The sequence below is a fragment of the Malurus melanocephalus genome, unplaced genomic scaffold (assembly GCF_030028575.1).
Source record: "Malurus melanocephalus ecotype Western Australia unplaced genomic scaffold, MMel_1.1 scaffold_17, whole genome shotgun sequence".
NCBI lineage: Eukaryota > Metazoa > Chordata > Aves > Passeriformes > Maluridae > Malurus > Malurus melanocephalus.
This window is the reverse complement of record NW_026623249.1, coordinates 671,145-682,934: the sequence shown is the minus strand read 5'-3', so window position 1 is coordinate 682,934 and position 11,790 is coordinate 671,145. Positions and strand designations below refer to the sequence as shown.

Here is an 11,790-nt window from a genome sequence, read left to right as displayed (position 1 = left end):
TCATTCATAAAATGTTCCTAAATATATGCATGAGCATGCAAAAAGCATTGCTGTATTCCAATATGGGATGGTACATAATATACAACTTGTAAGGCTGCATTAATTAAATTACATCTTACCCCTAACAGAACTCAGCCCTAAGCAGAAGGTCTCTGTCACAAAAGTCTCTTTTGCTGAGGAGGTTMATTACAAAATGTTCTCATAAGGGTTTGAGATGGGCTGTTAGCCTTTTTGTGACAAGATTTTCAAAGCTCTTTGAAAGTTCGAGATTGCACACCATTTTAGGAAGTAGAGAAGTAAAATGTACCAGAACCTGTTCTCAGAAATGTGAACTTGACAAGTTCCTATATGAAAGAGTTGTTTGTGCTGTGACTTTTTTTTCTGTATGTTGCTAACGGTTGACTTTTATTCCCGTCTGTTTATGTGTTGTAGCAAAGCTGCCCTCTCCACAGTGATGATCCCAGATCATCTACTATGTGGATTCCTGGTGGAGGTGGGGGGTGTGCCCACCCAGCCCTTCATTCACCCCAGTATCTCAGCTGGTTGGGGGGAAAAAAGAAAGTTCATGGGTTAGAAAAGATGGGAAGAGTGCTTGCAAGTTACCATCATGAGCAAAAGAGACGTTTGATTTATTGCCAACTAAAATTGCATAGTGAGAAAYGAAGTCAAAAACTGTAAATCACCACTTTCCCTCCCCACTTTTTCCCAGGTTCAACTTCACATCTTCACTCCTGACTCCTCTACCTCCTTTTTGGGAAATGGTGGTCAGTCCATAACAGCTGTTGTGGACTCTGCTGTTCCTGCCTGCTGCTTCAGCATGGGTCCTCTTCGTGGGCTGCAGTCCTTTTGGATAAACCAAAACAGGTTTTCCACAGGCTGCAGTTCCTGTTGAGAAATGCCTCCCTGCTGGTGTGGATTCCTCCTGGGGCTGCCAGGAATCTCAGTTCTGGCACCTGCAGCACCTCCTCACCCTCCTCCTGCTTTCATTTTGGYGTTCACATGGCTGCTGCCCCTTCTTTCCCCCTCATCCCTGCCTGTGCAATGTCTTTTGAAATCTCAGATCCTGTTTCCCAGAGGTGCCCCCGTCTGGCAGCCAGACTGAGCTGTGCCCTGTGGTGCATTGGCTGTATCCAGCAAAGGGCTGCCCTGGTCTGTCCCCACAGAGGCCCCTGCAGACCCCACAGCCAGCCCCTTTGACAATTACAGCCAGTGCACTGACCTACAGAAAWCATTGTTAAAGATGACTGGGAAGGGGGCTGGATGTTTTATATGTTTGCAGTTGCCAGTCAAGAAGAAAAAATGTTTGCTCCCCAATAATCCCTGCAGTGGCTGCTCCACTGACTCTACACTGSCTGATTTTCCTTAGCCTGCCTGCCTGACTGGGTCAACCCTCGGTTGCTTCCTTCCTTTTTAAATCAAATTCTGGATTAATTCACTGTTTAAAGGTGAGGWTTTTAGCTTTGATTTCTTTAAATTAGTTCTGGTCTTTAAATTTGTAGGAAGTAGCACCAGTATCTCCTAACCAATCTAATTAGAAAAGGATAATGTTTATTTAAATCAATTTACTTTAAGTCAACAAAAGCACTGACACAGCTGAAAAGCAATTTGAGCCATGCTGAGCAGCGTRAGTGGAAAGGACTTGTTTAACATTTTTATCTTGATATATTATTTGACCTTAAGAACAATGTTTGCCCCAGCACCACTGGAGAGCTTCATCACTAACACTCATCTACACAAGCCCTGTGGGCACAAACAGGGGTGAAAGCAATCAACTAATTTTTTAGCCTCTGTTTCTTTACTGCATTTTCTACCAATTTCATTCCTCTTCCTTTTTTGTCCCATGGATTTTTGGATTGCTTCCTAAACATACATTCGTAGGTAAATTTGGGGTTGAGACTCTGTGCTTAGGGGATAGACAGTAACTCTTCCTACACATTCCATGCTGATAGGTCTCAACCTGTTCTTTTGCTGTCATCTGGAACAGAAATGTTGAGGTAGCAAACAGTTTTAAACAACTTTATGTGTGCCAATGCTACACAGAAAGAAAAGTGAGCATGTCCACCTGCCCTGCTGGGCTGAAGCAAGTCTGGGACTTAGTAGCTTGGTTTAGRAAATATCATTCCCACTGTTGGAGAGGACAGAAACATGCTCATCCTACTTTAACCAGCAGGAACCAAAAATGCTGGATTTTAAATGCAAAATTTCACTGGCATYTCTTTTGACATTGCTTCTCCAAGGTAGATTGCACAGGGAAATAAAGCATGTGCAGAAAAATCAGTGGTCTTCCACAGGGCTTTCTGCAAATGTTTTTGCAATTCAGTCTTTTTATCAGCAACCTCATTCAGTTACGGAAGTTCACCTTTGCCCATGACATCTGCCTCAGTATTCAGGCTTCTTTGCTTTCTGGTCTAAATGACATTTTAAATGCCAAGCTGGCCAAGTGTTGCAGCAGATGGTGTCATCAACCAAGTGCAACTGAAGCACTGATAGAAATATTCCTGTTGCACTAAATGTGARTTTTAAAAGAAACAAATTTTTGTTAGTGGAACAGGTTCATTAAGAAGACAGGTACCTCTTCCAGGAGCAGCAGAGTGCTGAAACCCACTTTYGTTTTAAAATTGTGTCTGTACCAGTAGCTTTCCACATCCCTGGGGTGCAGAGCAGCCCTTTTCTGTAGCTGCTGTAGCAGGCTTTCACTGCTCCCAGCATTCTCGGCTCAACCCCGTGCATTGGCACGGAGCCCTTCCCTCCATGGGGACTGCATCCTGCCTGGCTGCTGCCCATGGCTGCACCTCTCTGCCTTAGCTGAAACGGCCCAGGACACACCAGGATGGAAAACCACAATGAAAGGAGCTTCAGGAGACCAGCTCATAATCATTCTAGCTACAACAAGAGGAGACATCTTTGACAGGCAGGGACATCCTAGAGTATTTAAGGAAACTGAGAGGCCATGAGGCCTTGTGCCTTCCTGCCCAGCCTGTGCTGTACTACTGACTCCTGCATGCTGTGCCCAGCTGGCTCCTTGGCAGCACACTGAGAACATTCAGATATTCACCAACTCACATTTCTATGTCATATAACCTCAGGCTTCAGGTTTTGGAATGTTTCCTCCAAAAGTTGGTGTTGGGAAGCAGTCTTGATTACAGGGGCAATTATTTTGSATAAAGCTGGAAGTCATCAGCTCAGAAAGCTGAGGTATTTATTATCCACAGCTGTGATGCATTCAGAGTGAAACCTTTGATTTACTAATTCTGTGGGCCTATTCCTCTGATGGCAGCTGAGGGGGAGAGGGAACAGATCCTTGCTTTGCTAAGAGGTTAAAAATCCTGCAAATCTCAAGGCTCTGCCTTCACGTCTTGCTTATAAAGGGTATACAAAAGCGGGTACTTCAAGGTGTGGACAAAAGTGGCAGCCTTGAAATGGTACTCCAGGTTCTTCATGCAAATCGTACAGTAAATGCTGGATTGCACCAAGAGTAAGCCTATCTCAGTGGAAGGTATCAGAGCAAACCAWGTCAGTGGGAAAGGGCCCAGCAGGTATTTTGTCCTGGAGACCTGCTGAGCTTTGAACACCTCCTTCTGGTTCCAAAGCWGAGAAAGGCCCTTTTGCTATCACTGATGGTGACTTACTTCCAGCATGGAGCCCAGGAAGGGGAGTTGCTTTGCTGTGTGCACCATTCCCAGCAGGAGCAGGACCATGCAAAGACTGCAGAAGGCCTTAGACTCTCCAGAAACCTCCTGTTGTGAGTTAAGATTTTTCCCCTTTTGTTCCCTTTMTTTGGGAATTTTTTCTTTCCCATTTGTTGCTYGGATACACTAATTGCCCAGGTCATCCTTTTAATGGGTGTGTRATTAGTGAAGACAATGCATTGTACCTATGCCYCACCTAAACTGTCTTGCTAAGCCCTGGRAGGGGGTGTGTGTATTTGTGTGGTGGGGGGGTAACTTCACTTYCTTCGCTGCTTCGCTGAGAGAAGGAKGKCTACCCGCTAGCTGCTCAGGGGGAAAGGTGGCCTGCCCTTTTTTTTCCGTGGAGCCCAGCAWYYYYKSYYMWTKGGKTYCYKKTTTGCTGCACGGTGATCTTCTCCCCTGTGCCTTGCCGGGGACCCCTGCGATTTCCAGCTTCAGGGGTGAGCTCTGCTCCATCCCGTCTCGCAGCTGCGGGATTTCTGCTYGTCTCTTTGCCGTCCTGGGTTTCYTGCTGTCCAGAGGAGCACCGAGATCGGCGTTTCCRCTGTGAGTTTGCAGAGAAACTTTTCTCCATCCACCTCTGCCKGTTTRTGTCMAYCATTGGCSACGCAGGAGWTCTGAACCAGCYGGGACCYGCGCYACAGCGCCCCCTGCAGCCACCGGGGRATCATCKCACCCGCCCTGCCCGGCCGGGAGCCAACAGCGCCCCTGCCGACTGGGACCGTAACTGCACCAAAGGGGAGGGTGTATCTCTGTRTGAGGCTGTCAYTGGGTTTGGGACTGGGCTGGTTGTTGCTATTGTTATTGTTACTTGTTTCACCTTGTTAAACATATTATTAAAAACTGTTATTCCCTTTTACCTATATTCTTGCCTGAAAACCCGTGATTTTCAAASYWWWAWWAWTYSGRRGGRARGGGGGGTCCCTGCCTTCATCAGCCAACACCTGTCTTTCACACTAAGACACCTCCCTTTGCTGAGGAGACAAAACCAGGTCTGGTTATTTCCTTATGTTTTTGAATCACTTGAACACATACAATGTTACTTCCCATGCTGATGAATTTTACAGGTGTTCTTAGCTTTGTTCACGTGCAACAAACATAGGGCAGAATTGAACCAAGATTTTGAAGAAAAAGAGCATTGTTTTCAAATTATATGTATGTAATAATCACCTATGAGAGGGTTTGTTTTTTTGAAAATGTACTGTAAGACTTTGATTTATACATTTCCTCTATGCAATTTAYTTTAAAGTTCTGATTTATGCTTTCTTTGGTATTAAATATCAACAGAGTTTAAAAAAAATTGGAACATGGATACATGTATTTCAAGCAAGATCTGTATACACRAATGTGCATAGGTACATAGGTAGGAAAAAATATGCCACATTTATCATTAAGACTATATTTAGGTGGAAATTTGCATTACAAAGTTTCCAACAAACAATGCTAAACTTTCTTCAAATCAGATCATAAAGATGTGTAATGCAAGGTAAAAACTGATATTCAAATCAAAGTTTCTTGCATGTTAATTAAAATCATTAAACACTTCATGTAAATTGGTTTATTTTGCATTATAAATAAGATAAGGCAGAAGAGATTGATTTTGATGTTGCAAGTAAGAGTTTTTGTTTTGTGTGTCAWGATCTGCTCAATACAAGCAGAAGGCGTGATGGTTTGTTAACCGAATCTCAGAGTGCAAAAGAACAGGGACAAGGATTTATTCAAAAATCAAARCACTTTTATTGARTGCCAACAACAGATTTATGCGATAGAAGAGGGTGAGAAGCGGAAAAAAGAGGGAAGGTGAGAGAAAGAGTGGAGTTATAGCTACCAACGGCACAGTTGAAATCCTTGAGGTCTGGATCCCATAGATTTGTCTATGTCCGTGGGGAGTACTCRTAGGGGTCTTCTCCGAGAGYCTCTTTCTAGTATTTTYGAAAGYGTATGGCAGTTAGCCAAGAGGTTCTGAAGCGGGAGAAACCGGCCCAGAAGCGGGGAAAGAATGTCCATTGTGTTGTCAGGTACACTGTAGGAGTTATGCAGTTCTCTGCTGTTGCAGCAAGAACAGTGCAGATGTGCGTAGCTCACACCTTGTTCTCAGCAGCCTGGGCACCGGCACTTGGCAGACATCCCACCTCCATCTGGCCCAGACTTCTTTGAGCAAAAGTCCCYCTTCCCCCCTTGGGGTTTTTGGGTGTTCAGTCTCTGTCCATCTCAAAGGTCGTGAGACAGATGAGGGACTTTCGTACCATCTCTTACAGTGTGCATGAGTGAAAATAAAAGTTACTGGCCAATTTTTGGCTGGAATTGAGAGCAGGAGCAATGGTCACTGGAAATCTTCACAAATTGCTTCTAAAATCAAAATTATTTTGGAATTTGTTCCMATTAAGAAGGATATGCAGGAAACTGAAATTTTTGGAGCATGTCATTTTATGTATGTAAGTTATCCCCAAACTACATTATTTTCCTAGGGTAATTTAATCTGTGTAAAAACACCAGAGTTACAAAATCTATTTAAATAATCTGTGGTATTGCTAGCATCACTTAAATCACAGCTCAAAAGACTTTTGTTTTACACTGGTTTATACTGCTAGAATTCATATCTATTTCCTTCTCATAGACTTAATATCTGTGATGTAATTCCTTTCCCATTACTCTAATGGACTACTCAGTTTTTCCCTGTGATATTTAAATATTAGTTTTAGGGCAAGTGGTTGTAGGACTGTTTTATATCTTTCATAGCCCAAAGGATTTTYAGTTAATGGAATAACAATCAATCAAAACACAGCCTGAATGTAACAGATGAAGTTTCACATGGTTGAGCATTCAGACACAGGCCTATTAACAGTTTCTTTTTTGAGGGTAATCATCCATAAAAATCCAGTGAGGCAAAACCAAATTCAGCAATATGTGTGGTGCTTTCCTTGTGTCTGGCAGTGGCCAGAGAAAGCTAGAAAACCATAGCTTGTTTTAATTTGAGGCAGCTGTGGGGAAAAAAAAATAGTATTTACCCTGGCTGTTGGGGAATTCGTGGAGCTACTTTACTTTCCAAAGAAAAAAGCTAAGTGCATGAGCCTGGGGTACACCTCACTGGCCTGCAATACAGCAGCAAGGTGATTGTCAGCACAAGAGAGACGTTTTTTGTTATTTGGCACATCTTAACTTGACCTGGAACATCTTCAGTCTGACCTTGACATCTTTCTATCCCAGCCTAAAAGTGGCTTTATCCACTCAGCACAAAGCTGCCCTGAGACAGAGCCTCTCTGCCTCTCACAGGGGACATCACCTCTGAACCTCAAACTGAGCCTCCTCACCACGAGTCCAAATCGGGTGCCGACTCTTGGCAATGCTCTTGGCCTTCTGGGTATAGCAAAGCTTAATTTCTGGATGTCTGTGCCCCAGAGAGCCCATTAATAATGTGAATGTTAAGCAGAAGACCTACTCTGAAAATAGAAACAAAGGCCAACAAGGGATTTGCACTACCTTTTTTCTGTTTCTTGGACAGGGCAAGATGCTGGTGATACCAAGTGCTCTGCCCAGCACCTGGAAGTTGTGGTGTGGCTATTGACCACTGAAATTTACTTGGCTTTCCTTTAACTCCTGCTATTTGGTTTGCATTCCCCTCCAGTGGAATCTGGTTTCATTTTTATAAATAAGGTTTTTCAGTTTGGGTCTCTCTGTCCTGGAGTGTTGTTGTAAATGCGGACAGCAAAAGTTAATTTGTGTTTTATCAACTTCTGCCAGACTTCACATGACAGACTTCAAATAATTTCTGATGGATTTTTTTCTTCAAAAAAATTCCTTACACATCTGTTAGTCTTTGGGTTTTTAAAACTTGAATTAGCCATTGAAGTTTAGGATTTGAAAAGCAGCAACAGAAGCCAGTGTTTCCAGGCAGAATCACTTCAAACTGTGCAGTAAATCGTAACATTTCTTTTGACACATTTTACAGTACAGAACTTGAGAGGGCAAAATTTAATTCAGCACCCAACTTTTATTTGCTGTAACCAATTATCAGAGCTGAATGAAGAATTAAATTGAGCATGGTTTGGGGTTTTTTTTTGCACTCTTGAAAGTGGGTTGCAAGCCTTGCAGTCAGTCATAGGTGGGTGGGTGGGTGTGCCCCTGGCAGCCCCGCGTTGGGGACCTGGCGCTGGCTGCAGGCAGTGGTTTGTACCCTGGGAAGGGGCTGCTCAGGAGACAGCGGCACCAGCCCCTGCTCAGCACCGAGGCTCTGCTCTGCTCTTCTGCAGCACCCTGTGTTTGTTTACATCTGCAACAAACAAAACACAGGCACAGAGATTAATCCCGAATCTAACATCCAGCTTTGCCGATTGACTGGGGAATTGTATTACCCGTTGGAGCTGGATCTGCATGCACTGTCCCTGCTGTGGCTCACACAAATCCACAGCAACCACTCCCCTACAAAGCACATAGAGTTGGGAAGTGGGTACTTGGTGGTGTTTACCCTTCACCCCCAACAAATCTGTCCTCCTGGCAAAGTGCCAGCCCCTCACTTGGGTCCGAACAATTGTTAGACCATCTATCAACTCTGTGCAATAACAGTCTCCTCCCAGAGCTGGAAAGCTTCTCTGAAGCACAATCCTCAATGCTGCTTGCCACTCACCACTGCAGCTCACAAAAGAAAGGACAGCAAGTAACTGCTGTTTGACCCATACCTGTAACAACCACCTTAGAGCTACAGGGGGCTGGCAGTAGCCCTGCCACATACTCACTCGTGTTATGGCTGTAGGCTTGCTTCTGGCAGCTGAAGAAAAGCACAAGCTGGTTTTCAAAGAGCAAACWTCAAAAACATGAACATGTCCATCGTGGCCAAGCACTGACTGGGCGCTCCAAACCTGGCCTGTGAAGGCAGTGATGTACCTGCAAAAGAAAAGCAGTGCGCAGCAATTAATCTGTGCTGTGACACTTGTCTGGCAACATTTAGTAAACTTTGTTTTTTCTAAAGCCCAAGTGGGCTCTTCTCAGTACTTGTGGCTCCTATTAATCAGGCTTGTAATTGTTGTTGGTACTCAGRGAAACACAAGCTGTGATTGACCACGCGTTTGTCTGACTTACATTGAGCAAAATGAGCACCCTCATGTCACAACCACGGTTCCACAGTATAATTACCTTCATGCTCTGCAATTAACAGAATACCATCTTGTTACAGAAAGATATTAAGYAAACAAACAATTTCTATCATCCACTATAAATTGCCTAGAATCAAGCCTTTGAAAGCTGCTGTAGATTAGCAGTTGTGTGTCGTATTTCATACAGGGCTTTCAGAGAAGACATCAGCAGGTATCTAGATAATTTGTCAGTGTTAACAAGGAGCTGTGAGGGGATTTGTAGGACTGTCTTKTTCTCCTTTCTGTTCTTCTCCTCTGCCTCAGTTAAAATAACATTGAAATAAGAATTATTGATTAAACTCTTCTAGGAAAGACAGTAACTTCCTAAATAGGGTTAATAAACACATGTTGAGTTATACAGGCATGTTATACAGGGAATASTCGTGCTTGTCATTTGAGTTTGCTTGAGCCTGTAATTGTCTTTTGGTATTTTTTTTGCTTTTGTATATCTTAAGACTMCAGGGGACCTATTCTCGCCTCCAGCATTGCCTGAAATTCCCACTTCTCTTATTTTAATCCCCAGAAGCCATGCAGTAGCTCAAGGAAGCCCAAGCCCATGGGTTGCATAAGCATTTTGTCTCTGCATTTTACTGAAGCTTCTAAGAGCCCTGAAAAGCTTTTCACTCACTGTGCTGGATTGTTCAACCTTTGCTGGGAAGCCCCACGGTGTTGAGAGCACTGTAGCAATAGCTGGTGAGATCCAGGAGCAAACTTTTYCCTTCAGCTTGGCTTCTTCACAGCAGGACACACTGCCTTTACAGCGATGTCAGTAGSAGGCAGTTGGAGGCCAGTAATGTAAACAGATTTTGTAGCTGAGAGAAAAGCAGGGGGAAGCTCTCTGCAGGCAATAGTTCTGCTTCTCTTGAACTGTCAATGAGCTTGTGTTATTACTCAGAGATGCATCTGCACGTTTTTCCTGCTTCCCTTCAATTTCCTGCAAGCTATTGGCCACCTTCTATCCTGTGTTTCCTCATTCCAGGGGCTGCCACTGCAGCTCTTCATGCTGCCTCCTGTCCATCTCCCCTCAGCCACAGCTGAGTGGTTTAGTGCCACCCCTGACTTCCTGCATCAGGCTCTGCTCTCCCTTCTCACACCAGTAGCTCTCCCCTTCCATCTAATCCTGCAGGGCTGCCCTTCCAGGTATTAATGCTATGCTCATCACCAACAGAGCTGAGTGCTTAGTACAATGACCAACATAATTAAAGACGGTCTCTCATTTTCTTCTACCAGACATCCTAACAGGAAGGCTCTATGATTAYTTACAAGTTTGAAGGAGCAAGAGATATAAGATTTCCATTGTCCTGCTATCATATCATTCTTGGCCATTTTCCTTTCCCCTATGTGTGATTCTTTGGTTAGGAAAAGAGACTGGAAATGTCTCCCCTTGTTCTTCTAGTCTGACAGATGTCCACAAATTGAGCAGAGTGGACCTAAGAGCTTGATTTGAGTTTGTTTTTTTTCAAAGTTGGTGTTTGACAATTTAATTCCTCCTATTAGAAATTACTAACTTGCATTTAYATTACTCAAAGCTGAGTGAAATGTCTTAGATTTGGCTTAAGCCTATGTCTCACAAAACACCCTGTCTTGCTATGTGCAACGGTCTCTCCTCGCTCATGTGTTTACAAAGCAGGCATTTTGACAAAGCTGGGCCTAATTTCTAATCAAATTTGGCTGGCTCCAACTTTCAGGCACTGGATGCTGTTGTTGTCTTCCTCTGCAAGCTGTGAGAAGTGGTGACTGCCCAGTATTTTCTGCCTGGGAAAGCACTTACACACTGTAAGCAAGTCGCTTCTCACTTTTCTTGTTGACAAGCTAAACAGATGGAACCCTCCATCTCTCCATGAAAAACACTTTGCCCTTGTCATTTTTTGGTGGTTCTCTGCCCTCTCTAATTTTTCATCAGTCTTTTCARAATGAGGGCTACCTACCATACACATCCTGTAACAAAGTGTAAAAATCACCCCTCTYCCTGATTAATTTATTCCCCTCAAGCCTCCAGCAGTAATCAAGGATGTACTAGACATTTGCTGCAGGATTGCACAGGGAGCTCAGATTGCTCTGAAGTCAGTGGATGAACATGTCCATCCAAGAAGCTTGGCTGTGGTCTGGCCTCTGGCATCAGCCCTGAGCTCCTCCAGTTCCAGTGCTGAGTACTGCTCACCCTGTGCTCCRGACTCACCTTGTACCCTGACAATCCCATGGCACCCATGTCCTGCTGGTTGCAGATCCAGCTCCACTCTCAGACATCTCCCTCCAGTTAAGAGCTCCTGAATTACATGTTAGCAAGCACCAAGAGGGAGGACAACCTGGAACATATACCTGAAATAGAGAGGGAAGAGCTAAATAAAAATATACTCATGGGAACTGTTGTTTCTAAACCACTTAACAAGGGTTTTTCTGACATGGTATATTGCTAAATTTTCATTAGGTTTTACACAGAACAAAATTAACCCCCTTGCAATCACCTAGGTGTGTTACATCTCCACAGGTGCCTGTACAAACCTGTAACCTGAAATGATGAAATAAGATTTCTGTGGCAAGTCTCAGAAAAAYCACAGCAATTGATATTCTGTGCCTGTTGTTCCTTCTTGGAGCACTGTCATTCTCTGTTGTCTCTACCAGCTTGTTTTTTTCTACACTCCCTGTCACTGCTAGGGGATATTTATCTTACTCAAGTCGCTTCAACACTTCTATACTAGCACAGTGTAAATATTCTTTCAGTCTCCTAGAATTCCCCCAGTGCCTTCAAAATCAAGGACAGTGAAAAAGAATCCTCAACCAACTATTCTATTACTCCCGAGGTTCATGGGCATCTAAACATTCCAGATGATGCTACATGTTCATCCATGTTCATCCTACACATCTTCCTCAGTTTCTGACAATCAAAGAACAAATTCTCTCTAATTTATACGAATGATAGGAATCCTGGGGGTTTTTTTTCCAAATTAAAAAAAAAAAAAAAAATTAAGCTG

At 43.7% G+C, this 11,790-nt stretch overlaps 1 long non-coding RNA gene across 2 annotated transcripts; it reads right to left on the bottom strand.

Moving 5' to 3' along the window:
- Window positions 1-7,577: 7,577 nt before the first annotated feature.
- On the bottom strand, window positions 7,578-11,118 carry LOC130585911 (uncharacterized). Of its 2 annotated transcripts, none has more exons than XR_008966643.1 (3): window positions 10,998-11,118; window positions 8,423-8,570; window positions 7,578-7,959 (listed from the first exon to the last, which is right to left on the bottom strand). It is a non-coding gene; the product is annotated as an uncharacterized LOC130585911 (long non-coding RNA). The 2 variants fall into 2 exon arrangements; XR_008966644.1 differs by lacking the exon at window positions 10,998-11,118 and adding an exon at window positions 9,447-9,666.
- Between the last annotated feature and the right edge of the window lie 672 nt (window positions 11,119-11,790).